Source organism: Leptidea sinapis, chromosome 33 (assembly GCF_905404315.1).
Source record: "Leptidea sinapis chromosome 33, ilLepSina1.1, whole genome shotgun sequence".
Classification (NCBI taxonomy): Eukaryota; Metazoa; Arthropoda; class Insecta; order Lepidoptera; family Pieridae; genus Leptidea; species Leptidea sinapis.
Window position 1 is genome coordinate 10,356,388 of NC_066297.1, and position 14,384 is coordinate 10,370,771.

General features: G+C 34.0%; 1 protein-coding gene across 1 annotated transcript in view; it reads left to right on the forward strand.

Moving 5' to 3' along the window:
* Nucleotides 1-266: 266 nt before the first annotated feature.
* LOC126974631 (venom dipeptidyl peptidase 4-like) overlaps nucleotides 267-14,384 on the forward strand; it is a 56,191-nt gene continuing 42,073 nt past the window's right edge. The window contains exon 1 of the mRNA XM_050822139.1: nucleotides 267-343. The gene's annotated coding sequence lies outside the window, so the exon portion shown is untranslated. The remainder of the gene's footprint in view (nucleotides 344-14,384) is intronic.

The following is a 14,384-nucleotide window of genomic DNA, read 5'->3' on the forward strand; positions in this document are numbered from 1 at the left end:
GGGGAGGGGGAAGGCTACCAACACTTCGTCTTCCGAAACATCTAAGGCAACTCCGAGCATGGCCCTCTCTATAATACTGCTCTCTAACCGACCATCACCTTCTCATAAGACCTATTACGATTAGTGCGACTATGCTAACTATGGATTGTCAAATAGTTACTAAATATAATTCATAAGCAAATGAAATAGGTACATGTCATTATCATATACTTGCAGTATTAGCCACAATTTAATTTATTATCTACAATAAAGATATTATTATCTTAATCAGTTAGATCGTGCGCAACTCAGTCCGGTGGAAATTCGGCCAAAGGCCGGTTTCGTGCTACAATTCTGTGTGGTGGTAAGTTTCCTTTCCCAATGTAATGTGTTAAAATTAGAAATTATTTTCTAATGGCTGGTGTTAATATTTATGTTTATTTATATTCTTTTTCGTCTATTGTTATTTAACAGTATACCTTATGTATAAAAATAAAATATTACGATCACGACGCATAAACTTACACAGGTTTCTGTGGCATATATTGTAATTTTATTGCACATTGGTCTTAAGTTTTCACTGTACTATTTTTTTAATATGAATAAAAAAAATATAGAAAATCAAAGTGCAGGCCTTGAACGCTCATGCTATATTGTTTTTAAAATTTAAATTACGAATAAAATCGAATCACCTGCGTTTATCTTTTAAAAAAACGAGAAGGCATGCAGTAGTGATTTTCAAAAGGAACCTTCTCTGCTTAAATCCGAAAATTGTGAAAAAAAAATATGTTGTTTCGTCAAGTCGTTCTCGACATATACCACGTACCGTACCAAGCCGTTTTTTTGAACCATAGACTTATGTACGTATGTATTAGGACGTCCACGTTAATTTTTTTTTAATTAACTTCTTTTTATATTAATACGTATTCGACAACTTAAAAAAAGTATCAGGATTATTCATTAATATCCCAGCGTTATATTGATGTGCTTTTTATAATGTGTAAGAGTAATAGAAAAAAATATGCAGTTTAAAGAGCGGAAATCGTGTGACCTTGACAGGTCGGTTATAAAGCACAACCCCGCCGTTTTGCGTTCGAGGCGTGCAATATTACACATGACTTTAAGACTTGTGGACTTGTGGACTTTTACTAGGTAAAGTCCTAAACAGTTTTTTTCCACAACATCTGAGTGAATGCCAGTGTTTTAAGTTTCTTTAGTGTTAAATGTTGGTTTATGTATCTTTAAACTATTATATGTACATATTAAATACTTACCCCCTTATTCATAATGGTCCGCTAACTTTAAACAGCTGCTAAGGAGTGTTTTTTCTCATTCTGACTAAGGTCAATAGAAGAAGACAGAGTGCGAATTAGCAATGCTTTAAGTTAGCAGACTATTATGAATAATTTAAGATATAAAAGTATATAATAAGGAGATAATAATATCATTTTAGTTATTTAGAAAAAGTTACGTTGACATGATTCTCATCAAGCCACTTTCTCACTTTGAACCTAATACTATCTATCTTGATATCATTTTTATTGTCTTTATTCAAATTCAAACATTTTTATCCAAAAAAGGTTTTAAAATCACGTATGAAACGTGAACTTCATAAACTACAACCTATTCGAAATAGTGTGGCTCAGACCTGAGAAGAACGGGCGTCATACAGCGGGCTTTCTTTTTAAATTTCGTTACAATATATGCAATATCGTACAATATAATTTATAATTAAATAGCCTGAGAGTATTCTCTTCATTTCGAGTCTGTGGTATATTAAGAAAATCGTGTATGTTATAGTAACCTTTTCCACACAAATGTTTTTTAACAATTCCTGTGAATTTCGTAATATATTTGTTTTGTACAGTTTCTAGAATCATGTTATAAAAGCATATAATAACCCGCTAAAAAAACTTACTAACACGACTTTACCGAGTAGTAGGCATAACAAATTTATATTGTGTTTAGATTATGATTGTCGCAGTTTCTACCAAATTCGTTAATGTGCTGAACAAAGAGTACATATTCAAGAGTATATTGAGAGGCAACAGTAAAAATGTATATTTCTTTAAATGTTTCTCTCAATAATTCTTTAGGATCTAGGTTATAGATGGTGCGAATATCCCCTATCTGCAGGACAAACATGATAGCAGGAAGTAGCTTCTGCTTTTGAGAATTTTTTTTCTGACATTCCAGTTTCCATCTCAAACACCCTTGTCTCCTCCACCAGTGTTGCCGAGTCACTTCTTTTGGAAAATGTTAAGGAATGTAAACAAAATTTCAAATTCAGTGTTGTTAGCCCAGCAGAAATAATTAAAACTTTCAGATCCTTAGAAATGAAAAAAACTGCTGATATATTGGGCATATCTGTAAAAATAATAAGTTCTGTTATTGACGTCATAGCACCATATCTAGCACTAGTTTTTAATAGCTGTATTGAATATGGCGTGTTTCCTGACCTTCTGAAGTATAGTAAAATTACACCAATATTTAAATCGGGACTCACTTCTGACCCGAATAACTATCGCCCTGTTTCGGTGTTGCCGACCCTTAGTAAAATTTTTGAAAAAATTATTTTAAGCCAAATGCTTACTCACTTTAACACTTATAAGTTACTTCATATAAAACAATTTGGCTTTACTAGGGGACGCTCGACTACGGATGCAAGTGTTGAACTCATCAGGAATATTTTTGAGGCCTGGGAGGAATCACAGAATGCACTTGGTATCTTCTGTGATTTATCTAAGGCTTTTGATTGTGTTCAACATTCAACGCTGGTCAGGAAGCTATGCCACTATGGTATAAGAGGATCTGCACTCGATCTTCTGATCTCATATTTAAATAATAGGATTCAGAGAATCGAGGTGAATGGCAGGAGATCTCCTGGGACTCCTCTCGGTATGGGGGTACCACAAGGGTCTATTCTTGGACCCTTCCTCTTCCTAATTTATATAAATGATCTACCTAACCTTGTAGAAAAAAAACATATGGTGGTATTGTTTGCGGATGACACTTCACTTATATTCAAAGTGAAACGAAGCCAAGTTTTATATGACGAAGTAAACAATGCTCTATCTGACATCGTGTACTGGTTTAGCGCCAATAACTTATTGTTAAATAGTCATAAAACCAAATATATTAAATGCACCGCGCCAAATGTCAAAAATATAGATGCAAATACTTTATTAAATGGAGAGGTGGTAAAACCAGTGGAATCTGCTGTATTACTCTTGATTCCAAATTGCAGTGGGGCCTCCATATTGAAGGATTGGCGAATAGGCTTAGTTCTGCAGCATATGCGGTTAAGAAAATCAGACGGTTAACTGACATAGATACGGCGAGATTAGTATACTTTAGTTATTTTCATAGTGTTATGTCCTATGGTATATTATTGTGGGGCAGTGCGGCCGATATTAATACTATCTTTGTGTTGCAGAAGAGGGCTATTCGCGCGATTTATAACCTAGGTCCTAGGGAATCATTAAGAGAAAAATTTAAAGAAATAAACATTTTGACTGTTGCTTCTCAATATATTTCTGATAATGTTTTGTATGTTCATAAGCACATTGAGGAATTTTCTAGAAACTGTGACATTCATAATGTTAACACGAGGAACAAACATAAACTTGTTATGCCTACTACTCGGTTTGGTCGAGTTAGTAAGTCTTTTGTTGGGCGATGTATATGCTTCTACAATATGATCCCAGAAAATGTACAAAATAAATGTGTTACGAAATTTAAAAGAATTGTTAAAAAACGTTTGTGTGGGAAAGGTGATTATAGCATAAACGATTTTCTTAATGACACCACGGACTGGGATTAAAGCGAGCACCCTCAGGCTCTTTAATTATAAATGTTTATTGTACGATATTACATTGTTTTCCATATTTTATATTAAAAAATAAAAAAAAAGCCCGCTGAGTTTCTTGCGCCCATTCTTCTCAGGTCTGAGGCAGTCTCTTTTGAATGGGTGGTAGATTTTGACGTTGAATAAGTGATTATAAATCCTATTTGAATTTGAATTTGAATTTGATATTGGTACGACCTTTAATTAATTGATGTATGACTTACTGTCCTGTGTGGTATATAATGATAGTAAATACAATCTTTTATATATTATACCGGATACTAATCCGGTATAATATATTCAAATAATATAACATATCTTCCTATAATGTTTTAATAGGTAATAAGTAATAATAATAGGTAATAATATAAGCAAAGTTGGTTGGCGCTTGGCATCTTATCCGGCAAAGATTAAATATTAGAGGCAAATAAAACATTCTATTTTAGTTCCACACTACATTCAAATACGCCTTAAGTCGATAATGATGGGTAGATTATATCACGTTCCATTATGAAAAAATAACGATGTTACGGTATGTGACTCAAATATCCGGATAGCATAAAAGATTCGGCCGAGTAGCGTTAATTGCTCCTAAGAATTGAAGAGTTCCATTGCTTTGACATGGATACCATTATAAGAACCTAACCAAAATCTCACGTACCTTTGAAGTATGTCCTTTCGAATAAAGAAAATCATAGAAATCGGCTGCCGCGGTATTGAGTTATTTGAAAATTTGTCGCGCACATACTTACAGCTAATTTAAGACTTTTATGGTTTTCTAATGGATGCCATTGTCAGATCTGGAATAAATTGCAATCGCACCAGCTTTAAAATAAAAAAAGGATTATCAAGGTTCACCCAGTCGAAAGTTCTGAGGTAACAAAAATATAAAAAGAACACACTGACGAATTGAGAACCTCCTCCCTTTTTGAAGTCGATTATAAATGGATTATTCAGTCGAAAAATAACAGCATTGTTTGTTATTTATGGTTGATGTAACACAATGTTATTTTTGACGTTCCGAATCCTCGCACTCCCCTTATTTTCGCGCACTTCAAACGAAATTTATCAAAGTACATCAGGATAAAGGGTAGGGCTTAATAAACCATTTATTATATTTCTATCCATCACTTTTACCGCTTTTTTAGCTTGATCGTTTATATCTTTCGAGTTTGCTAATATTTTTAATTTGACACTGTGAATATTGTTTTATAAACTAGTCAACGTTGTATTTACAGCTATTCATAAAAAAAAGTGTGTTTGTACTTATGTATGCACGCAAGAAGTTATACTTTTTTGGCGTAATAAAGCAAAAACCCATAAAATTATTTATTCCTCCTGCTATTCTACGTTTGTGGAAGAATAATATTGTCAAAATCTTGCAAAGATGGCTCTGACAATTAATTATTAAATAACGAATACGGCTGTATGGGTTTGAACCATTTGCCCGTCCTAATAATGGACCAAGAAACCAAAAAAAAAAAATAACGAATGTCGCAAACGTCAGAAAATTTTAGGAACCAGCTTCACCCTGTTACTTTTGTAATACAGTGATGCGCGCGCATCTTAAAATTTTACTCTCATCATTTTTTCATAACGCGCTTAAAGAAGTATAACTTCAAAAATCTTTTATACTTTGTGTCTTTTCTCTACAGTCTATGTATGATTTGGATACTGTAAATTTCAGTATAGAACGCCACGAATGGAAACCATAACAATTATCTAAGCGAGAAATAACGAACAATACAAAAGTTGTGCATCAATGTAACGTGCCCTTCATGTATGAACCATTCATACTGAAAAAAGTTATAAGACAGATAACAGTAGCCTGATGCATTACAATGAAGCCTGAAATAAATAACATACATACACATGTGAATCAACCACAAAATGTATGTTATAGTTTATACATCATTGTATTTGTTGGATGCAATTACTAATTATGACAGTAACTACGACCATCAAGCTCACGAAGCATCCTTACACAAACAATGAGTTCAAGCTCTAAACATCCAATATACGATAATTTATATTTATACATATAATTTTTTATTACTTTTCATGAAATAATTTATATTATTTAAACACGACTCATATATTGGAAGAAGCACCTCACAAACTATTTTTTTATGTATATTACAGCCATTGTTAAATACTCTATTTCATTGAAAAGAGCGGCCCGGCCGTTGAGTTTTTTATATTATGTTCTTCTCACGAGCTCAACTTTTTATGAATATTTAGTAAATTAACAGTTCACAGTTCCATTTATTTATTTTACACATAAATTGCAGATAATTTTAATCTAGACAAAACAAGACACTGTTACGATTAGCTCTTAAATAATGTTTAAATAAATAAATAATAAATAAATTTCGTTTATTTCAAAGATAACATAATATAAATTTTTAGTGATTGAGACTTCCCAGTAAGTTGTCTTAGGACACTTGTATAAGGAATATCTCGCAACTTCCTTAGCATTAGATATATTTAGATATATTTTATTTAATAAACAATATAGAAATATACAGAAATTATTGAAAACAAATTTTACAGTTAGTTACTAGTCTCAAAACTGTGCGTGTGTGTATGTGTGTGTGTTTTTTTTCTTTTTTTTTTCTCAGGGGCAAAATACTTTTACGTATCATAAGATCGTGGTCGTATTGATCTCGTATGTCGGGCTCGGTTTGAAGACCAATACCGACTAAAAAACCGCCTCTTCTTCTATCTCCCTAGTCCCTATGGAATCGCCGCAAGGCATTTCTTCACGGGGGGAGAATTAGCTTTTGCTACCTCCAACTAAACAAACTATAAGTTTACTGCAGCGACTTTTCTTGCCCTCTCTAACCTACGCAAATCTTTTAATATTCTTTTAATCTGCAGCGTATGCACTGGTTGCATCCCAGGCTACTACAAAAGTAAGCATTACGCTGATAAAGTTATCAGTTATTATGCTTGTACCTAGTGTCTTCTCCCATTTGTCCCGACCTGTTATGTATCGATGGCATTTAAAAAATACATGATTCGCATCTTCAGGTGCGTCTGTGCAGTTTGGGCAATCTGGGGAGTCCTCGTGCTTAAATCTGTGGAGGTACTGTCTATAATATCCGTGGCCAGAGATCATCTGGGTCAGGTAGTAGTTAACCTCCCCATCTTGCGGTTAACCCATGGTGCAATTTCGGGTATGAGCCGGTAGGTCCAACGTCCCTTACTCAAAGTACTCCAGCGATCTTGCCATCGTTGCAAATTCCTCTGTTTTTGTTTGCTTTTGAGTTCAGCTGGCAACATTGAGGTTTCCGTCTTCCTTTGATAAAACATCGCTCTACGTTCTTCAGCCAGAATGTCTGGGGGTAGGGTTCCAGCTATGACAAATGCAGCTTCACCCGAGACTGTACGGAAAGCGCTCGCTACGCGGAGAGCACTCAGCCTGTAAACTGGTGTGATTTTGAGTTGTACCTCTTGTTTTGCTTGTGCTTCTGACCAGGTGGCTATTCCGTACATCAGTATTGACGTGACAACCGATGCAAGAACCGTTCTTCTTTTTTGTTTTGGACCTCCTACATTTGGCATGAGCCTGATTAGTTTTGGCACCACGGCAGACGCTTTGTCTGCAGCATACTCCGCCAGCTTCTTAAAATTTAGGCGTGTGTCTATCATCAACCCGAGGTATCGTATGAAAGGTTGAGAGGTGATCTCGTGGTTTCCTACTTTAAACGATACTGTTTCTATCCTTTTCCTACTGGTGATGAGGACGGCTTCAGTTTTGTGCTCTGCGAGTTTAAGGCCTACTTTGTCCATCCATCTACGCACTACAGCAAAGGTTTCATCAAATCTCCAATTTATTTCTTCAATGTATTTTGATACGATGACAATCGCCAAGGCATCTGCAAAGGCAACTAGTTCTGTACCGAGTGGAAGATCCTGTTTTAATAGCCCATCGTACATGATGTTCCAAAAGAGCGGGCCCAACACTGTGATCTTATATTGGAATTGGCTAGACTCGGTCTCATATTCAAGGACCCTGTTTGAGAAATAGCTGGCCACGATTCTTTGTAGATACATCGGGACATACAATTCAGCGAGACGGTTCATGATGACCTCCCAGCGGGCTGAATTAAATGCATTTTTGATGTCTAAGGTAGTATTTCTTGGTCCCTCCTTTCCACCTTGAGCCAGAGATTGCTTGTTTTGCTGTACTAACAATCCGGTTAACAGCATCGTGGGTAGATCGACCCTTACGTAAGCCGTATTGATTGTCTGCCAGTTGTGGCTCTGCAATGACATCGATTCTTTCGAGGATGATGCGTTCGAATGTCTTGCCTATACTATCCAGCATGCACAGTGGGCGGTACGAGGAAGGATCGTCTAACGGTTTGTTGCCTTTAGGGATGAGCACAAGTTTTTGGAGCGGCCATTTTGAAGGAAAAGTGCCACTTTTGAGACAGGTGTTGAAAAGGTCGATAAATAGTGCGGGTGAAGATTTGATAGCACATTTAAGGGCTACGTTAGGAATGCCATCAGGCCCAGGAGCCTTTTTATTACCTATCTTATGGCAATCACGTAATACTTCGTCCTCTGTCACTGGTGGTATAGTTGAGTCTCCTATTTGCTTGTTGGCATACTCAAACCTGTACAGTTTCTGTTCGGGAAAAAGTGTGGTTACAATGTTGCTGAGTAACTTCGGGCATTTTGGAATAAGTGACGGCTGTCTTTTCAACTGTGACATTACAATTTTATAGGGTTTTCCCCACGGGTCCGGTTCAAGCTCCATCAGTAATTCGTCCCAAGACCTTCTCTTGGTCTCCTTGATTGCCTTATTCAATAGTCTGCGTGCCTCTTTGTAATTCGTCCTCATCTGCTGGTAATGTGGCTTCTTCCGAGCGCGTTGTGCAAGCCTTCTCGTCCTGATGCATTGCTTTCTGATTGTGGAGAGTGTGTGTGTGTTTTTGTGTGATTTTTACTTTGAAAAATATTATACTTCAAACTTACTTATAGTACACATAAACATCTTTTTGTGTGCCTCGGAAACAGTTCTAATGATTTGGATCAAATTTTGTGTTTCAATTTGTAATTCAATGCCTTCTCGGCTTTGAATGATAATGAAAAAAAAAATTAATTTTATTCGAAATGAATGACATTGCTATATTTTATTACAATTTATATTCATATTATTTATATTTTCTAATGATGATGTATAAATTATTATTGTAATTATTTGACGTGAAAATGTGTATTTTGAAGTACCTACTTCAAGAAACTGTTTTGATTTGATCTGCTTTCGATCGATATGTTTTTAAATACTATACCTAGTCTCGATTGATACTTCTGCTAAATTCGTAGCAGAAATATCAACTCTTGTTTATTTATTAAGAAAACTTACATAAATATGATGACATCTATTTGTATAACAAAAAGCCATTTTATTTTTACATTTACTAGTTTTCACATATATGATTCAAATTAGTTTAAAAATTACTAGAGAGTTAGGAGATTTTAAATTCTATTACTTTGGTTCTAATTATAGTATTCGTACTTATTTAAAGATATAATATAGGTAAACTACATTTATTGTTAGTATTTTACACGTGGTTCAAGATACAGCAATAGGTTTATATTACTTATAAAATATAATTACAGTTAATAATAAATAACACAATTTATTTTTTGATACGATACTTTCATTCTCCTTTAAGCCTTTTAGTAAGTTGTGTATAAGCTGGTGCTATGTGTATCTATTTATCTTGGGCTACTCGTCCCTTATTATCATAAAATAAGTTTCTATTCTAGAAACTTTAATTGACAAAATACTCTTTCGTGACTTCATCAAGAAAATTATATTATTATATTTATTACAAGAGATGTGATTTGACTAAATTGATTGCTAGAAAATAGTTGTTATGAATCTTGAGTCGAATTCCAAATATTGTAATTAAAGAGTTCACTTTTAATTAATAGTTTATCAATTATGAAGCTATCATCAAAAGATAAAAATATTTGAATGAGATAACTTCAACGATATCATTACACTTCAATAAGTTAGTTATCGTAACACATCGTTGTGTTAAGAAACAAAATTATATTGATTTATTTCTTATCCAATAAAAATTGTGTAGAAAAATATTTTAGAGAACTTAAAGATACGAGTATTGATGAAACAAATATTATATTGAAAAAATATAATTAATGATATCTAATAAATATACATATTTTGATAGATATATTTACATACAGCACGAATTGTATCAAATAAAGATGATTTTTTTTTTAAATTTTAAATAATATAATTATATTTACCAGTGGGAGGCTGCTTTGCACAAGATGCCGGCTAGATTATGGGTACTACAACGGCGCCTATTTCTACCGTGAAGCAGTAATGTGTAAGCATTATTGTGTTTCGGTCTAAAGGGCGTCGTAGCTAGTGAAATTACTGGGCACATGAGACTTAACATCTTATGTCTCAAGGTGACAAGCGCAGTTGTAGTGCCGCTCACAATTTTTGGATTTTGCAAGAATCCTGAGCGGCACTGCAGCGTATCAGGTACCATCAGCTGAACGTCCTGCTCATCTCGTCCCAAATTATCATAAAAAATATATTTTACGTAAAATAACAGCATAAATACAGTTTAATTTTTCGCCACAATGTCTAAGTTATAATATACAGTGTAATATAATAACGATACCAAAAATATTTATGAATTTTATTGATGTAATATTTGTATTATTACATTTGTTTATCTACAGATAAGCTTTAGATAGCCGTTGATGTTGGTTGATTAGAGATATTATTGTGGGATTCTAAATGCGTCATTATTATAATATTACTAGTATTCATGTAATAAAACCGTCTGTTAACTAAATGAGCATTATCTTGTATCACGAGTTCATTTACTTTGAATTCCATAAAGGCATGTCGTCTTTCAGGTTTTGTGATAAGAACAACTAAATTTTTCAAAGACCCTGATGTGTCAAAGATACTTTTTAACAGCTACGTGCGTAGTCTTTTATTGTATTGCAGTCCGGTGTGGAATCCTCCTTACAAAGTTCATATTTATAGGTTACAGGTACAGTCAAAATTATTCTATTTTTTTGTATTTTATTAATTATTGGGGATTGGTATGAGCCAAATTCCGAAAATTTTATACGAAGAATTGTAAATTCGAATCTGATACTTTATTGTCGTTGGATCCCTCATGAACAGACTTATAATTAATAAAAACACAATAGGTATCTTTGGTTATATTTTCATTGAGAACCTAATGATATTTAAAATAATTTACTCTTTTAATACTATAATATCATAGTGAGAACCTTACTCTTTTACGGCATTTTGAAATAAAAAGAAAATATTGTATTTTCAAATTACGTGTTTGTCTTCATTGTTTTAGTCATCAATTATTATTATTATTTAATAATTACTATAACACAAATAAAATTTTATGAACGATGCGGGACTCGAACCCACGAACTCTCGCGTTCCATGCGAGTGCTACCCCAACTGAGCTAACCGTTCGAGTGACGTATTGTTATAAAATATTGTATGCTTTGTTCAACTCTCAGGTTGTGGCTTCATCTACAGGATCTAGTTTACAGTTGATAACCTGCTCAACCCCAATATTTTCATATTAGGAAATTGAGTTGAGTTGTCGCTCTTGCTAATCTAAACAATTTGCTGTCTTAAAGTGATAATCCTAATAGGATTAATACACAAATAAAAAAAAATATTAAAACCTTTAAATACGACTACGTACGCCGTGGTCTCCCGCCTTAGCCTTATGACCAATGGGCATGTATTAATAATTAAAGCCTTAAGTGGGTATGGGCCGCGGTGATCAAAAACCATCGTATGACCCATATATGGTCGTTGGTCCCCCTCGTCTATGTCTAAACTATTAAAAGTATATAGTTTCAGTCTTAGATAATTTATACGTCTATATAGACTGTGAGAGCTGTGAAAACGTTGAAAAAAATGAGGTTTACAGTTAACCTCTATTTTATCAATTCACGCACACTACCATAAAGTGAAATACAAATCACGAGTATAAGTATACGTAGTACTATACGTAGTAGTATACGTAGCTTGTCACGCACACTGAAGTAATTAACCTGGCCTGTATAGTTAATTAATTTAAGGTTTCAGTTATAAATCTACTGTGTCAGTTTTACTTCAGCAGAAAAGGATAGCCTTTGAAAAATGAAAGCCTGTCACAACTTGACATAGATCCTTGATAAAATATTTACTTTTTATTTCAAAATGCCGTAAAAGAGTAAGGTTCTCACAATGATATTATAGTATTAAAAGAATAAATTATTTTAAATATCATTGGGTTTTCAATGAAAATATAACCAAAGATATTGGGTTTTTATTTATAAGTCTGTTCATGAGGGATCCAACGACAATAAAGTATCAGATCCGAACTTACAATGCTTCGTATAAAATTTTCTGAATTTGGCTCATACAAATCCCCAATAATAAATAAAAATACAAAAAATAGAAAAATTTTGACTGTACCTGTCCTAACCTATAAATATGAACTTTGTAAGAAGGGTTCCACACCGGACTGCATTGCATTTTTTTTTGTTACAACACGTAATTTGAAAATACAAAAAGTCTCGCTCTAGTCGTTCCCTCATGACTGAGGATGGTGGTCATCAACAAGTGGTCCACACTTGGGGCGAACTATTTGTTTCCATCGCGGCTCTGACGACGGAGCTAAACCACGGGGACCTGGAGTCTTTTATACGGTCGGTCCATCTGGCAGGAGATCGGCCTCGGGCTCGTTTGCCACTTGTGTTCCCAACTACGATCAATTTCTCCAGGCTCTCATTACCCCATCGTATTATGTGGCCAAAATATGAATATCGTGGAAAGACCGGTTTTTATCTTGAGCTGTGAGAGGATCGATACATTTGTTCGCTTGGCCGTCCAAGGTATCCTCAACATACGCCTCTAGCACCACATCTCGAAGGCATCAATCCTCTGCCACTCTCGAGCTCGTATCGTCCACGACTCCACGCCATAAAGAAAGTGGGGAATATCTACACAATATATATACATGTATACAAGAAGTACTACAACTATATTATATCATAAATTATTTTTAGAACTGCTAGCTACATTAGTATATTAGTGGTAGTAGTTATTATTCATTTAAAGAAAACAGTTATAACTAAATTTTCGGCACTCAAAGTCAATTCAGGCCTTAAAATACCAGATCACAAGAGATTACCGACCGATACAAAGCGTCGCATATACGCACATGTGAATTATAAATTTATAATGTTGTGGGCGAGGATCGAACTGGGGGCTTCGTGGTTGAGTCAACGGTTCAACCAAAAACAGTTATATACTAATATTGAAGTCAAATTCAAAGTCAAATAATCTTTATTCAATTAGGCTTAAATTAAGCGCTTTTAAATCGTCACTTTAAATATTTCTTTTAAATTACTGAATCTACTATATGTACGGGAAAAGTAGAGCTCGTGAGAAGAACATATAAGAAACTCAATTGCCACTCTTTTCAATCAAATAGAGTATTTTACTATTGTAAGAGGTTATTACCTCTTGTATGTTAACGCGCCCATTACAGGACACGGTACACAGGACACAGTTTGTGGAAGGTCCTGTCACAGGACCCGCCACAGGTGCGATCACCTTGTTCAGTTTCGAGCATATTTTGACGTTCTTATAGTTCTTACTCTTTTGCCCACATGAAAAATTGTATTAGAATGAAGTGACTCTCGCTCTCATATATAATTCACGTCTATGGTACAAAAAAGTTGAAATTTGTTGTTTTAATCTGTGACAAGTTCAATCAGCGATTGTCGCGATTTCACGATTGTTTTTGTGTTGAACTTAGTAAGTTTTAGTGATTTAAACTGGAATAATCATGGAATAGTAAGTAATATTTCATTTCATTTACTCATATTGACGTATTCTTTTTATTTTAAAGTCAAAAACAGCCATAGAACCAACATACAAGTAACTGTACAAATTTGTACGTGGATTTCGTTTTGTCATATTTGGTCGAAAAATTATTAAAACCTTAACGCATCTGTGTAGTTAGGTCGAAATTATATTGAACTTCAATATAGTTATTACAAAATACGTGTAATTTAGTCGAAAATGTGTAAATTCCGAGCTCAAAGACATGAATACACTCAAAAGTCCTGTTCTAGGACTTGCCACAGATAGGAATTTTGAATAACAAAATGGCCGCCGGTTGGATTATATGGAACAGGCTATTGAAATTCATGTTCGATTTTTTATCGATTTTCTTCTGTTATTTTAATTAAAAATTATTTGTTTTTGTTTTTTCATATAGCTATATTTTAAAAAGTTATTGGATGCTGTGTCTAAGGCAGTTATTATGACGAATTAATTTAATTTAAAAATCAATTTTGATCGATTTTTAAAATGTATTTTATTGACTTCTTTCTTGCATTTTTATTGACTTGATTGCTTTTAGTACTTCTAATTTTGTTAAATTTTTTTACACTGAAAATGTTAATTTTGCACTCACAATTTGTTTTTATTGGCTTTTTTTGCATGAAATAGTACTAA